Source organism: Stegostoma tigrinum, chromosome 8 (assembly GCF_030684315.1).
Source record: "Stegostoma tigrinum isolate sSteTig4 chromosome 8, sSteTig4.hap1, whole genome shotgun sequence".
NCBI classification, from domain to species: Eukaryota; Metazoa; Chordata; class Chondrichthyes; order Orectolobiformes; family Stegostomatidae; genus Stegostoma; species Stegostoma tigrinum.
Window position 1 is genome coordinate 85582908 of NC_081361.1, and position 15832 is coordinate 85598739.

General features: G+C 43.5%; 1 protein-coding gene across 2 annotated transcripts in view; it reads right to left on the reverse strand.

Moving 5' to 3' along the window:
• The window catches only part of LOC125456260 (scinderin-like), a 43464-nt gene extending 37606 nt beyond the window's left edge, over positions 1-5858 (reverse strand). Inside the window, exon 1 of one of the 2 annotated variants that reach the window (XM_048539243.2) lies at positions 5727-5858. The gene's annotated coding sequence lies outside the window, so the exon portion shown is untranslated. Of the gene's footprint in view, positions 1-4963; positions 4983-5726 lie in introns of those variants that run through there. The other variant, XM_059648072.1, reaches the window with a different exon arrangement.
• Positions 5859-15832: the final 9974 nt, after the last annotated feature.

Genomic DNA, 15832 nt, shown 5'->3' on the forward strand with positions numbered 1-15832 from the left:
GACATTTTAGCAAAAACGTCTGGGAAATAAATTGTCTTTTGACAGTGGCACAATGGATAGCACGTTGGAATTCTAGGTGATGTGAAGGTATTCAAACTTCCGGGATTGTGTCCTTGCAGAGTCTTTATGCCAATGACCTAAAACTAGGTGAGGTTGTAAGGAGGCTGCAAGGTAGTTTAAGGATGATTTAGACAACTTGAGAATTTGGGCAAACACAGGGCAGATGCAATATATTTTGTATCAATGTGAAGTTATACACTTCAGTGTGGAAATAGAAAGGCAGATTATGATTTAAATGATGATACACAGGTGACCTGATTTACAAACTTATGTATGTACTTGTGAACTTGATCCCACACAGTGGTAAATTTTCACTGTCCAACACACAAACAGTTCCTATACTTTTAAATGATTAGTTAATATTGTCCCGCATTGTGTTCCAACTTGTGTACAAATCCACTTGTGAATGGACCTAAGAACAGAATACATTCGCAACCCATTCTGTTCGGGAAATGTCAATGTACAAAAGGATCTGGATGCCCTTATGTATGAATTAGTGAAAGCAGACAGGGAAATACAGCAAGACATTAGGAAGGCAAATGGTATGTTGGCCTTCACTGCAAGAAGATTTGATTTCAGAGGTAGGGATGTCCTAGTGCAGTTACATAGGGCCTTGGTAAGACCATACCTGGAGTATTGTATGCAGTTCTGGTTCCCCACCATACAGGAAGTGCAGTAGTGGTACACTAGGCTGCTACTGGAGATGAAAGTACTGTTCCATAAACAGAGATTGATTGGACTGGGCCTGTATTCATGAGAGTCCAGAAGAATAAGATGGGATCTGATTGAATGTTTAAAATTCTAACACGGGTTGAAAGAATAGATGCAGGGAGGCTGTTCTCCCTGCTTGGGGAGTCTAGAAGCAGGGCTCACATGTCAGAATACAAGGTAGGCCATTTAGGACTGAGATGAGGAAATATTTCTTAGCAGGTAGTTGCCTTGTGGACTTTGTGACCACAGAACGCTGTGGAATGAGGTGAATAATTTTTTTGGATATTCAAGCCAATAAGGTGTATGGGGGGAAAGCAGAAATATGACATTTGAGATACAGGATCAGCCATGATCATATTGAAGGGTGCAGCAGGCTCAAAGGGCTGAATGGCATACTCCTGCTCCTGTTTTCCATATTGTGTTGTATAACAATATTTTATTGTGAAACATATGGCATGTTATTACAATAACGATGAATCATAGAATCCCTGCAGTGCGGAAACAGGCCCTTCAGCCCAACAAGTCCACACCACCCCTTGGAGCACCCCACCCAGAAACATCCCCCTAAACACTCTGGGCAATTTAGCACGGCCAATCTACCTAACCTGCACATCTTTGGATTGTGGGAGGAAACCCACGCAGACAGTTACCCAAGGGTGGAATTGAACCCAGGCCCCTGGGGCTATGAGGCAACACTGCTAACCACTGAGCCACCTTAACGTTGGGTCATAAATGTAACGTGGATCTTCTAGGAAGCTACTTGGAATTTCCATTAACATCAAAAGGAGAGAATTGTGGACATAAGTTCACAGGTGACTTAATAGAAGGTCTCCAAAAGTCTGAAGGATTTTAAGCTAAAAATGAGGATGAATTATTGACACCACACAGGGCAGGAAGCTAATTCAAAATGAGGGGTTAGAAAGAAACTTTCACATTTCGGATGGTTAAAATGTGGAACTCATTGTAACAACCAATTGTTAAATCACCTTTCTGTTATAGAAATTCTTATAAGTGCATCAGCTTGTTGCTGGAAAAAGAGGGGAATTAACCAGACTGGGGAACAGGACAATGACAAATAAAAACCAAAAGAACTGCGGATGCTGTGAATCAGGAACAAAAACAGAAGTTGCTGGAAAAGCTCAGCAGGTCTGACAGCATCTGTGAGGAGAGAATCTGTTAACGTTTCGGGTCCGGTGACCCTTCCTCAGAACTCCTTCATACGTCAGCAATGAAATGAGGAAGGGTCACCGGACCTGAAACGTAAACTCTGCTGTCTCCCTTCACAGATGCTGCCCGACCTGCTGAGCTTTTCCAGCAATTTTTGTTTTTGAACAGGACAATAAGGCAGCGTGATTCTGAAAGTTACCATCAAGGTCTTCTGCAGTTTCCTACTAGAGGTTCAGATTGACCCTGGTTTGGAATTAATTTGGGATTTCGTTGCTCACGTATAAAGGCCACTATTCGGTATGAAACTGCAGACGTTTGCTTCCCGAACGCCACCCATCTCCCGCTGCCACACCAGCCCAGGTACTCCCAGTTCCTAACAGCGGGAAGCAGGAGAGGAACTGGGCATCACCAATGAGCACTCTGGGCACCTTCCAGGGCAGGGAAAGCTCTGCAGACCAACAGATGCAAGCGAAGGGACAGATAGAGAAGGGCACAAGGAGCGGAAGAGGTGTAAACCGGAATGGACCTAGCCCACATCCTGCTCAGAGCCAACAAGCGTAGGAATAAGTGCGATAGTTAGCACTTTAGCTGCGGTACAAATCTGGAACTAAAATGTCCATACTTTTTTCTCACCTACTGAACTGTTTGCATTTTATACTTCTGCTCCGTAAGGGAGAAGAAGACACTACTTTGAGGGGGAAAAATGGCAATAAAATTTTAGTCTCCAATCAACGCTGAAAATGATAACCCTCCAGAGTGTTTAACCCATGCGCCGCCACATCCTTAAGATTTACAAATGGACAGAACCGAAGTGATGCGGATCAGCAATCGGGAGGAACCAGGCGGCATTTTTTAATTCTTACTCTGTCGTATTACGGTACATTATAGCGTGCACTAAGTCTGTCTCGTATAGCCTGAGTTAGGTTGGTCTGTTACAAAGAACCATTCGGCCCACTATGTCTGTCCCGACCATGGTGCCATTCTCAACTAATCCCATCTGTCTGCGCATGATCTTTATCCCTCTATTCATAGCCTGCTCTTGAGTCTGTTTAAATGTCTCTTAAATGTTGCAATCTGCTTCTATCGCCTCTCCTGACGGTGTATTCCAGGCACCAACCACCCCTTGTGTAAAAAAATCGCCTCGTACATCTTTAAGGCTTTCTCCCTCTCACCCTAAGCCTATCCCCTCCTATTTGACATTTCACCCTGGGAAACGACTCCGACTACCCACCCTATCCATGACTGTCATAATTTTATATACTTCTATCAGGTCGCCTCACAGCCTCTGACACTAGCAAAAACAATCCACGTTCATCTAACTTCTCCTTATAGCTAACACACTACAATTCAGGCTACATTCTGGCAAGCCTCTTTTGTGCCCTGTCCACATCCGTCCTGTAGTGTGGCAACCAGAACTGTTACAGCCTGCCCTAAGTCTATTACAAAATGCTTTACATGACAGTCTGTTACAGCTTGTACTTGGTCTGTAACAGCCAACATCACATTATTGTGTTACAGTCTGCAGTAGTTCTGTTCCAGCCTGCTTCACATTACAGTCTATTACAGCACGAGATAAGTCTATAACAGTCTGCACCAGGTCTGTTACAGCCTGCTCCCCATTACAGTCTTTTAGCAGTGTGCGCTAGGTCTGATACAGCCTGCTCCCCATTACAGTCTATTACAGTCTTTGCTGTTAGTCTATTACAGCCTGCTTCACATTACAGTCTACTATAGTCTGCACTCAGTCTGTCATAGCCTGTTTGCCATTACAGTCTCTTACAAAATGCTTTACATGACAGTCTGTTACAGCTTGTACTCGGGCTGTTACAGCCAACATCACATTATTGTGTGTTACAGTCTGCACTAGGTCTGTTACAGCCTGCTTCACATTACAGTCTTTTAGCAGTGTGCGCTAGGTCTGTTACAGCCTGCTCCCCATTACAGTCTTTTAGCAGTGTGCGCTAGGTCTGATACAGCCTGCTCCCCATTACAGTCTATTGCAGTCTTTGCTGTTAGTCTATTACAGCCTGCTTCACATTACAGTCTATTACAGTCTGCACTCAGTCTGTCATAGCCTGTTTGCCATTACAGTCTCTTACAAAATGCTTTACATAACAGTCTGTTACAGCTTGTACTCAGTTTGTTACAGCCAACATCACATTATTGTGTGTTACAGTCTGCACTAGGTCTGTTACAGCCTGCTTCACATTACAGACTATTACAGTCTGCAGTGTTCGTCTATTGCAGCCTGCTTCACTTTACAGTCAACTACAGCCTGCACTAAGGCTCTTACAGCCTGCTTCACATTACAGTGTATCACAGCCCACACTGTTAGTCTATTACAGTCTACACTGTCAGTCTCCTCCAACCTGCTTCACTTTACAATCTATTACAGTCTGCATTAGGTCTCTTACAGCCTGCTTAACATTACAGTCTATTACAGCCTGTACGAGGTCTGTTATAGCTCACATTACAGTCTCTTACAGTCTGCACTAGGTCTGTTAAAGACTGCTTCACCTTACAATCGATTACAGCCTGCACTAGGTCTGTTACAGCCTACTTCACATTACAGTCTATTACAGCCTGCAATCAGTTGCTGTCTGCAACAGTTTGTATATTTTTTACTTTATCAAATGCTAATAGAGCAATGAACAGCAATGACAGTGAACAAGGTTAAAAAAGATATCGGATGAGAGAAACTCAACTTGTTTAGGGTGGGCATACCTGGAACAGAAGTGGCAGTGATTCCATAACCCAAATAAAAGCAAAATACTGCAAATGCTGGAAACCTGAAATAATCCTCAACTTCCAAAAAAGTCATACTGAATTCGAATGCCTGCTGTGTTCATCCAGCTCTACACCTTGTTATCTCATATACTGAATTCGAAATGTTTTCACTGCTTCTTTCCCCACAGATATTGTCAGTTGCTGAGTTTCTCCAGCACTTTGATTTTATTTCAGAATTCCAGCGTCAACAGCATTTAGCTTTCATCTGCATTACATTACCATTTGTTAAAGCCCATACCGAGGTACAGACGGCATCGCACTAAAGTCTGCTACAGCCTACGCTTAATTTGTTATAGTCTGCACTCAGATGCAACCGGACGAGTCAGAAGTGTCCTCATGTCTACACCATCCGTCCGTTACCAGCGGCACTTTATGACAGTCTGCACCGTCTGCTGCGATTTCCACTCAAGTTCGTTTGTTGCTGCACTGAGATAGAGTCTGCTTCGCTTTACAGCCTTTATCAGGCTTGTATTCTGTCTGTCATCTCCCGCGACTAAACACAGGAACGAACCACAGACCTACAGAAAGTTTTCCAAGATCTGCAAAACCGTCAAAATGGAGATGGCTGAAGAGCCGTTTCTTGCAGCGCTGTAGTCAGTCACAACTTTGCCCGAAACGCGGCAAGCACAGGGAGCGTAAAAGTACCAGACATTTCTGAATCTGACATTAGCACCGCTGGAGCCATTTTCCTTTGAATCGATGTTGAGTTTAAAGAAGGGTGCGGAAGTTGCACCAACAGCTGTAGGGTTCTGCAAAAACAACCGGCAAGCGTACTGATCCCACTCCCTAACCTGCAATCCCTTTTGCATTAAATGCAGTCTCAAATCTTTTCCCAATCATTAATGATCGAATGCACCTTTATTTGACATTTACTGTAAATGATCCTACTTGGGAAAAAAAGAAAGCTTTCCGGAAATCGATGGAAATTGACAAGTTTTTTTTAAACGGGATAAACGAAGACACAAGGCAACAAAAGTAAAAAACAGTGAAAGTGAACCTACCAAGAGGAAAAACGAAGTGTGTACTTGAATCCTGGGCGGGGGCGAGGTGCAGAATTGGAAACTGCTCCGCTTCGCTTTCACTCAAACGCTTTTATCTAAAGGGTGTGGAAATCATAACTGCGATTCTATTGGCTTAGCTTTGGGTAACTTTTTTTTTCAATTGTAATATGTTAATTTCCAGCTCTGCTTCCAGAGTTCGTTGCCATCAAATAATAAAACCGAGACAAAATATCAAAGCAACACAACAAATATTTTAGTCGCATTTTGGGGTTCCAAAGGAGCGTCACTGAACTCGGGATGTTAACTCTCAAGATGCTGCCAGACCAGCTCAGATTCTGTCCCTCCACCCCCAGCACTTTCTGTTTTCATTAACAAATGATATTTGAATAAATATGAAAAATTTATACAAATGACCTACAAGCAGGGACAACGTGTAACGTAACAAGGTTCGCGGATGATACTAAAATAGGCGAGGAAAGCAGACAGTGATGAGGAGATAACACAGAGCTGGATGAACACAGCAGGCCAGGCAGCATCAGAGGAGGCGGAAAGTTGACGTTTCGGGTCCGGACCCTTCTTCTGAGAAGTCCAGCATCGGCAGTTTTTACTGCCTCTGAGTGATGGGGAGATGACGACTTCACAGGTGGATATTGATAGGACAGGAAGATGAACCAGAGTCTGGCAGATGGAATATAATGTGGACCAGCGTGAGCTTGGCCATTTAGGTCGGAAAAATAAAAGGGCAATTTGTTATTTAAATGGAAGTAAGATTCAAAGTGCGTTAGTGCAGAGGGAGCTGGATGTTCTTGTGCAAGTGGGTGTGCAGGTGCAGTATTTGGTGAGAAAGGCAAATGGAATTTTGGTGCTTATTGTAAAAGGACTGCATTATATAAGTTCAAAAGCGTTGTTACAAATGTACAAGGTGTTGGTGAGACCACATCTGGAGTACTGTGTCCAGTTTTTGTCTCCTTACGTGAGGAAGGATGTGGTGGCACTGCAGGAGAGGAGGTGGATTCCAGAGATGAAAGGGCTGTGGTATGAGGAACAGTTGAATAGCTCAGTTGTATTTGCTGGGGTTCAGAACAATGAGGCAGAGTGAGGAGATATGTTCAAAACCGAGATGAGGAAAAACTCCTTCTCTCAGAGGGTTGTCAATCTGTGGAACTCGCTGCCCCAGACTACAGTGGAGGCAGAATCAACCAACGGATTCAGGAACGAAATAGGTAGGTTTCTGATTGAAATGCAGGATAAAAGGCTTATGGGAAACAGGCAGGAAGGTGGAGTTGAGACAAGAATAAGATCAACCATGTTCATGTTAAATGGCACAGTGGGCTCAAAGAGATAAATCGCCTACTCCCAGTTCCTAGTTCCTATGTTAAATGCCCCTGACCAATTAAATCTTCCTCTGTCAAAACTGTATCGGATATTACCAGTGCATTCTGCTGAATATATCCAGATATGTTGACCATGTTTCAAGTAACGTTCAAAAGTACAGTAACAAACTGCATTGATTTAGCACCTCTGGCGGCCAACTAAATATCCTCAGGTGATTTGTGGAAGCCTGAAATCAAGAAGTAGGTTCCCAGCCAAAGTGAAGGCAGGGTGGCCAAAATCCCAGGCAAACAGTTTTAAAGAAGGATCTTAAGAGGGGAGAGGGAGGGAATTCCAAAGAATGGGACTATCGCAGCTCAAGAAATGGAAGTCAATACGAGGGCAAAATGATTGAGAGATGCGCTAGCGTCCAGTCTCAGGGGAAATCATCATTATTCTACATTGATCAATGTGAGATAGCACAAGTTCAGAGCAGGATAAATAACAGTTCTTGTTTGGTCAATAATTCAGTCACAATTTTATGTGGGATCCTGAATATTTCATGTAAATTATATTCAAGCATTAAATCAAATGTTTCTCAGTGAACAGAGATAATGGGAACTGCAGATGCTGGAGAATCCAAGATAACAAAGTGTGGAGCTGGATGAACACAGCAGGCCAAGCAGCATCTTAGGAGCACAGAACTCTCTGATGAAGGGTCTAGGCCCGAAATGTCAGCTTTTGTGCTCCTGAGATGCTGCTTGGCCTGCTGTGTTCATCCAGCTCCACACTTTGTTATCTCTGTTTCTCAGTGAAGCCCAGGTCATGGAGCAAGTGTTAATCTTATAGTAAGTAGCACATTCTTTGAGACTGAGAGGATATGGAGGTTAGAAAATTAGTTCTGGGTTGTAAAGTTTGGTGAGGTCCCATACAATTGAGGTGAAATCTGCCCCTTCCCCATGAAGTCTGGGAATAAAATCAGAGACAAGGTCATTACAAAGGAAAAGTGATATGCAAGGTGTAAGGGTATGAGGGACAAGTTGGCTGCAATGGATTGGGGAAATACGCTAAAGGCGTTGATAATAGGCAGCCAATGGGTAGCATTTAAAGAAACACTATAAGATATTCCAAAGCACACATACCTAAAGGAAAGGATGAATCAACCATGGTTAACCAAATAAGTCAAATATCACATTAGATCAAAGTAATGGTTTGACCTATGGGGAGAGACTGAGTAGGCTGGGGTTGTTTTCCCTTGAGGGTCAGGGGCTGAGGGGTGACCTTACAGAAATTTATAAAATCATGAGTGGCATGGATATAGGGCGAATAGCCAAGGTTTTTTTTCCCCCAGAATAGGGGAGCCCAAAGCTAGAGGGCATAGCTTTAAGTTAAGAGGGGAAAGGTTTAAAAGGGACCTCAGAGGTAACTTTTTTAGACAGAGGATAACGCGTGTATAGAACAGACTGCCAGAGGAGGCGATGGAGGCTGGTACAATAACAACAGTTAAAAGGCATCTGATTGGTGACATGGTTCGAAAGCGTTTAGAAAGATATGGGCCAAATGCTGACAACTGGGACTTGATTAATTTAAGATATCTGGTCAACGTGGATGAGTTGGAGTGATGGGTCTGTTTCCATGCTGTACATCTCTATGATACTATGTAAGTGAATTATAAGAATGCAAGAAATAGTGGCAAGCCTGATGACTGGGAGCAATTTTAGATCCATGTAAGGGTAACCAAGAAATGATGAGGAAATGAAAAAGGAAGTATCAATATAAGCTGGTGAAGAACATAAAGGAGGAATATGATAGCTTCTATCAAGGTTCCTATAAGTGCCTTCTATAACTCATGGCGCAGCTTCATGAAGATGGAGGCCGAGGTGGGTTTGTGCCCAATACCAGACCCAGTGGCAAAGGCAGCAGTGGCATTGGTGAGGTCCAGTGAGGACCCATGGTGGCGATGGCAGTGGTGGACACATGATGGCACCGAAGAGTGGCACTCATAACCTCCCACTCCAGGCCCATGCCTGAGCACTTGACAAGAAGGACTGTGAGGTTGAACCTAATTTCTTTATTTTTCTGCCTTTGTGTTCTATGCTTTGGTTTATTTTTGTGTGATTCAAGATGGTGCCAGTGCGTGATGACACAATACAACACTTTTCACTGTATTTTATAACCAAATACATATGACAATAAATAAATTAAATCAATTTGTGAAGGAAAATGTCTCAAGGATAAATGAGGATGAATTACTGGTGGAGGTAGAGGAATCTACTTTGGAGAAAACAGGTACATAGAACATAGAATAGTACAGCACAGTACAGGCCCTTTGGCCCACATTGTTGTGCCAACCTATTATCCTACTAAGATCAATGTAGTTACTTTATACATGACTTCACAGTAGAAGATATGGAAAATCTCCCAGAAATCCTGGGCAACCAGGGAGCTAATGTAACTGAAGTGTTCAAAGAAGTCGATCTTCGTAAAGAAGTAGTGCTTGAAAAATTAGCTGGACTGAGGATTGATAAATCTCCTGGACCAGACAAGCTTCTGCTCCAAGTGTTGAAAGAAGTAGCAATTAATATGATGGATCCATTAGTGGTTATCTATTGTCATTCTATAGATTATGGAAAGGTTTCTGCTGACTGGAACGTGGCAAATCTAACTGCAGAATGTAAGAAAGGAGGAGGAGGAGGGATGAGAGTAGCGAATGAAGTTTTTATTATAAGTTCAGTTTCAATGCAGATTACTTGTGTGCCAAACAGCAGAAATAACATAAAATTGACAGGGCTACATGATTCCCTGTGCAACAGATCAGACTTAAGCTCTGAAGTCCTGTCACATCCAGTTGTGAATGGTTCTGAGCAACAAAATAATTCACTGAAGTTGGAAGCTCCATAAATATCCTCATTCCCAATGATGGGGGAGTCCACCACATCAGTGCGGAAGATAAGACTGATGCATATGCGACGATCTTCAGCCAGAAGTACTGAGTGGAGGATCCATCTGAGCCTCCTCCATCTGCTTCCAACATCACTGACACCAGTCTTCAGCCAACTCGATGCACTCAACACAATGTCAGGAAATAGCTATAGACATTGAATACTGCAAGGCTGTGGACTCTGACAACATTATGGCAATTGGATCGAAGATCCGTGCCCTGGAATAGCCAAGCTGTTCTTGCACAGCCACAGCAATGGCATCTAACCAGCAAGACAAATCCAATCTGGCCAATTGCTTCTTTATCAGTTTTCTCTCAATCATCAGTGAAGTGATGGAAAGCATCGTCAACAGAGCTATCAAGCAGCACCTGCTCAGTAATAACCTCATCGCTGAGGCCCAGTTTAGGTTCTGCCAGGCCCACTCAGCTCCCAACATCAATACAGCCTTGGTTCAAACATGGACAAAAGAGCTGAGCTCCCGAGGCCTAGCAAAACTGGAATCAATGTGAACTGGGGGATAAACCTCCACTTGTTAGAACCATACCTGGCAGATAGGAAGATGGTTGTGGTTGTTGGAGATCAGTCATCTCAGCCCAAGGACATCTCTGCAGGACTTCCTCGGGGTAATATCTTAGGGCCAACCATCTTCAGCTGCTTTATGATCCTCCCTCTACCATCGGGTCAGAAATGAAGATGTTCACTGATGACTGCACAATGTTCAGCACCATTCACAATTACTCAGATACTGAAATAGAACATGTCCAAATGCAATAAGACCTGGCAATATCCAGGCTTGGGCTAACAAGTGGCAATTAACATTTATGCCATACGGTGCCAGGCAATGACCGTCTCCAACAAACAAAATCTAACCATTGGCCCTTGACATTATGTAGCATTATTACCACTGACCCTCCCACTACCAACATGCTGGGGTTACCATTAATCAGAAACTAGCCATATAAATGCTGTGGTTACAAGAGCAGGTCAGAAGTTAGGAATTCAGGGGAGGTTCTATTATGAGAAGATGATTAATCCAGAGATTTGGGTACAAATCCTGCCATGACAGCTGGTGGAACTTAAATTCAGTAAAAAATCTGGAATTATGAATCTAATTATGATGAAAATGTTGATTTTCAGGAAAAACCCATCTCATTCACTAATATACTTCAGGGAAGGAAAATACCATCCTTACCCAGCCTGGCCTACATGTGACTTCTGATCCGTGGCAACATGGGTGACTGTTATCCGCCCTCTGGGCAGCAATATCCACATTCCATGAATGAACTTAAAAAGAAAATCACTGCAAAAAATCACCACCACCTGACCCCCCCCAAATCCTGCTCACCATCCACAAAGCAGCAGTCAGGAGTTTCATAACACACTTTCCACTTGCCTGGATGTGTGCAGAATCAAGAATACACAAGAAACTCCAGGATTTGATTAACACTGCATTGACAAATGTTCACTCCCTCAGTACTGGTGCACAGCAGCATCAGTGTGTTCTATCTACAAGGTGCACCACAGATTGCCACTGAGGATCCTTAGACAGCATGTTCCAAACCCAAGACCATTACCATCTAGAAGAACAAGAGAAGCAGATACATAGGAACACAGCAGCTGGCGAAGTGGACTCAGTGGGTTGAATGGTCTACTTCTGCTGCAATGTCATGCGGTCTTAAAGTCTAACTGATAGAAGTGGATAAAGTAGGTTTGTATGATAGTCTTTGCTTCTAAACTCACCATGTAAAAGAAACAGGCTGTACCATTTTCTGAAGAGGGGTCCAGACCAGAAACGTCAGCCTTCCTGCTCCTCTGATGCTGCCTGGCCTGCTATGTTCATCCAGCTCTACAGCTTGTTATCACAGACTCCAGCATCAGCAGTTCCTACTATCTCGACACAATACCCGTTTTTTGATACCATAGGGATTTGATAAAAAGACAATCTTCTGCTGATACTGGCAAGACTCCTTTTTACCTTGTAGCAACAAATTGAATGGATGGCTGTTGGAATGGATCTAGGTGCACCCCTGGAAGGGGAGGACAAGACATATCCCTGGTCCAAGCCCACTTTCTGACCTCAGGGTCATCAGCATGTTAACTGAGGCCTCCCTCCTTGCTCCTACTCTGAATGGGAGCAGCGTTTTATTGTAGGAGGAGTCAGGCTGGTGTGAGATATTGTGTTAAGATTCTCTTGACGAACTCACTCGCAAGTGCTCTATGTTTATTTTTCCAAGTTTCCATTCATGCATCCACAAAACTGTTTTTGTCGTACATTTTACTCTTACAAGATAAACTAAATTAAACATCCTTCCTTTCTAGGCTGCCAACCATTACTGTTTCCTTACACCTTTGAATTTTTTTCAGCCCCATGCTGCAAGCAGTGTTTGGACCAGTTTCTGTATCATAGGCTACCCCGAAGTGAGAATACTGTAACCTTTTTTTTAATCACTTTGAAATTTCCTTAAATACTACCTATTTTTATGACTCTATATGACCTATTTCTAACTTTTATTTAGGACTACCATCTTGTACTAAAGTATGGATTTATACTTTTTAAATACAAATTAAATAGGGCTACTACCCCCTTTAAGAAACTTGCTATCAAAATAGTGCTTATATGAAACTGCAAGGCTGAATGTATAGGACCTGTTAAAACCAGCTAATAGTAGTTGAAATCTCACGACCCAGCTGCAAGAAATCAGTTTAATATCCTCTATATTTTTGTTTAGTACATGTATAATTTCTCACTTATTTAGACATTATAGGTCTACTATTTCTACTAATGTTACTAACTTTAAAGACAAAAGGACTAACACCTTTTAATTATGCAAACTCAGATCAGACAGACATTCTACTCCGAGATAATGGGAACTGCAGATGCTGGAGAATCCGAGATAACAAAGTGTGAAGCTGGATGAACACAGCAGGCCAAGCAGCATCTTAGGAGCACAAAAGCTGACTTTTCAGGCCTAAACGCTTCATCAGAAAAGGGGCATGGGGAGAGGGTCCTGAAATAAGGAGAGAGGGGAAGGTGGATCGATGATGGATAGAGGAGAAGACAGGTGGAAAGAAGACAGACAAGCCAAAGAGGTGGGGATGGAGCCTGTAGAGGCAAGTGTAGGTGGGGAGGTAGAGAGGGGAAAGGTCAGTCTGGGGAGGACGGACAGGTCAAGGGGGCCTGATGAGGTTAATAGGTAGGAAATGGAAGTGCGGCTTGAGGTGGGAGGAAGGGATGGGTGAGAGGAAGAACAGGTTAGGGAAGCGGTGACGAGCTGGGCTGCTTTTGGGATGCAGTGGGGGGAGGGGAGATTTTGAAGCAGGTGAAGTCCACTTTGATACCATTGGGCTGCAGGCTTCCCAAGCGGAATATGAGTTGCTGTTCCTGCAACCTTTGGGTAGCATCGTTGTGGCACTGCAGGAGGCCCAGGATGGACGTGTCGTCTGCCGAATGGGAGAGGGAGTTGAGATGGTTCGCAACTGGGAGGTGCAGTTGTTTATCGCGAACTGAACTGTGCCTCCCAGTTGCAAACCATTTCAACCCCCCCTACCATTCCTTAGATGACATGTCCATCCTGGGCTTCCTGCAGTGCCACAACGATGCCACCCGAAGGTTGCAGGAACAGCCACTCATATTCCGCTTGGGAACCCTGCAGCCCAATGGTATCAATGTGGATTTCACAAGCTTCAAAATTTCCCCTCCCCCCACTGCATCCCAAAACCAGCCCAGCTCGTCCCCGTCTCCCTAACCTGTTCTTCCACCTACCTATCCCCTCCTCCCACCTCAAGCCGCACCTCCATTTCCTACCTACTAACCTCATCCCATCCCCTTGACCTGTCCATCCTCCCCGGACTAACCTAGCCCGTCCCCATTTCCCCACCTACACTCACCCCTACTGGCTCCATCCCCGCCCCTTTGACCGGTCTGTCTCCTCTCCACCTATCTTCTCCTCTATCCATCTTTAGTCCACCTCCCCCTCTCTCCCTATTTATTCCAGAACCCTCTCCCCATCCCCCTTTTCTGATGAAGGGTCTAGGCCCGAAATGTCAGCTTTTGTGCTCCTGAGATGCTGCTTGGCCTGCTGTGTTCATCCAGCTCCACACTTTGTAATCTCAGACATTCTACACCCATCAGGAGTAACAGCCAGCATTTAGCAAGTGTTTAAACCATCTCCTGCTTCCCCAGGACAGATGTCACACAAACCTGTGTACAATAGATACAACTATGTGACACCATAGTGCTAAAATTTTAATGTATGTAAAAACTGTGTGAAGAAGAGGCTGCAGTAAAACTGTGCTTGGGGTTCCGTTCCGTTCGAACTGTGCCACCACGGATGCTCAATAAAGAGGCTGTTTTCGCCACTCACTGATCTCAGTCATCATTAAACACAATCCCACACTGCGCTAGTGGCCAAGTAAAACTTTCTAGCAACATGGACTGAGCAGCAGGTTTGCGTTTGTGGAATTTCGGTAAGTGAATCTGCCACAGTGGTTACCAGAGCTGCTTGGATGTTGCTGGTGTTCGATGCTGCTGAGAATTTTCATCAATTGCACATATGTTCCACAGAATTACAGCTCAGCATTTGTCATTTTCGGTGGAAAAGCGAAGGATTGTTTAAAAAAAAATCCCGTCCAACTGAACTATGTTTGAACATTAACGAGGGAGGCCTGGAAACATTGCTCAGGTACTTTGAGCATTTTGTCTGAAACGCACAACAAAATGTTTGATGACAGCAGACTGTTATAAACCAAATTGCTTTGTAGTTCACACAGAGTGCCTCACCAGAAGTATGGAATTTACTGAATTATAGTGAAAATAATGAGTGTAGACAAACCAAAAAAAAAGTAGCTATTGGCAAACTTGATAATGGCTTCTGTGTGGTGAAACTTGGCAACATGCACGAGGCAGTTTAAAACTTAATTCAACTCCAGTTCTTTTGCTTTGGTAAGTAAAGGAGTACATTAAGTGAAGTAGCAGAGATTTTCAGAATTGCATTTTGCCAATAATTTATTAAATAATTTAAGTATTAATGCTCATTGAGAACCTATACGTGGCTTTTGCATTCCCTGTGTCTCTAGAGTTGTCTAGTTTGACTCACTTACCTGCCCCTTCAGATTCACAGGTAGCAAAACTGAAAGCTGCAATTTTTAGTGAGCTCTTTCAACAGTTTTATTCTGTCCAAGTTGTTCTGAGATGTGTTGGGAACATTAATGACTTTATTATCTCCATTTCCTCATTAAATTCTTGGCTTGCTCCTGAACAAACTCACACATTTTCTCTGTTATGCACTAAGTCAGCATAGTCTTACCAGACCATGGGGTGACTCATCACAGAGAGACAACTTCTGGTGGTTTAACTCAAGAGTAACCACGCCTCAGGCAAAGGGGGAGATGGAGAAGGAGAATCTTTCATGGTGATCTCAGCCAACGTGGGAATTAAACCCACCCTGTTGGCATCATTCTGCATCGTATAATAGCCATCCAGCCAACAGAACTAAGCAACCACGGAAGGAACATAGTGACTTCATATGGTGTCATCCTTCTCATGCAACATTTGACATAACACAAACAGATCATATTCAACAAGTGCCACATACTTACAGATTACCACAGATTGAGCACGTATTGCTCTGAAATTGTTCAATATGTTTATTTGTAAATTGCCAAGGGGCTTCTTGTGCTGGACAATTAAAACATTCACAGATTAAGCTTTTGGAATATAGGACCAGGAGCAGGCCCTTCCAGTCACTCAAAATTCCTTCACCCTTTGCACAGAAGTAGCCATGATGTGGAGGTTACTTCACCCGATGAAGGAGCAGCACTCCAAAAGCTTTTAATTTAAAATAAACCTGTTAG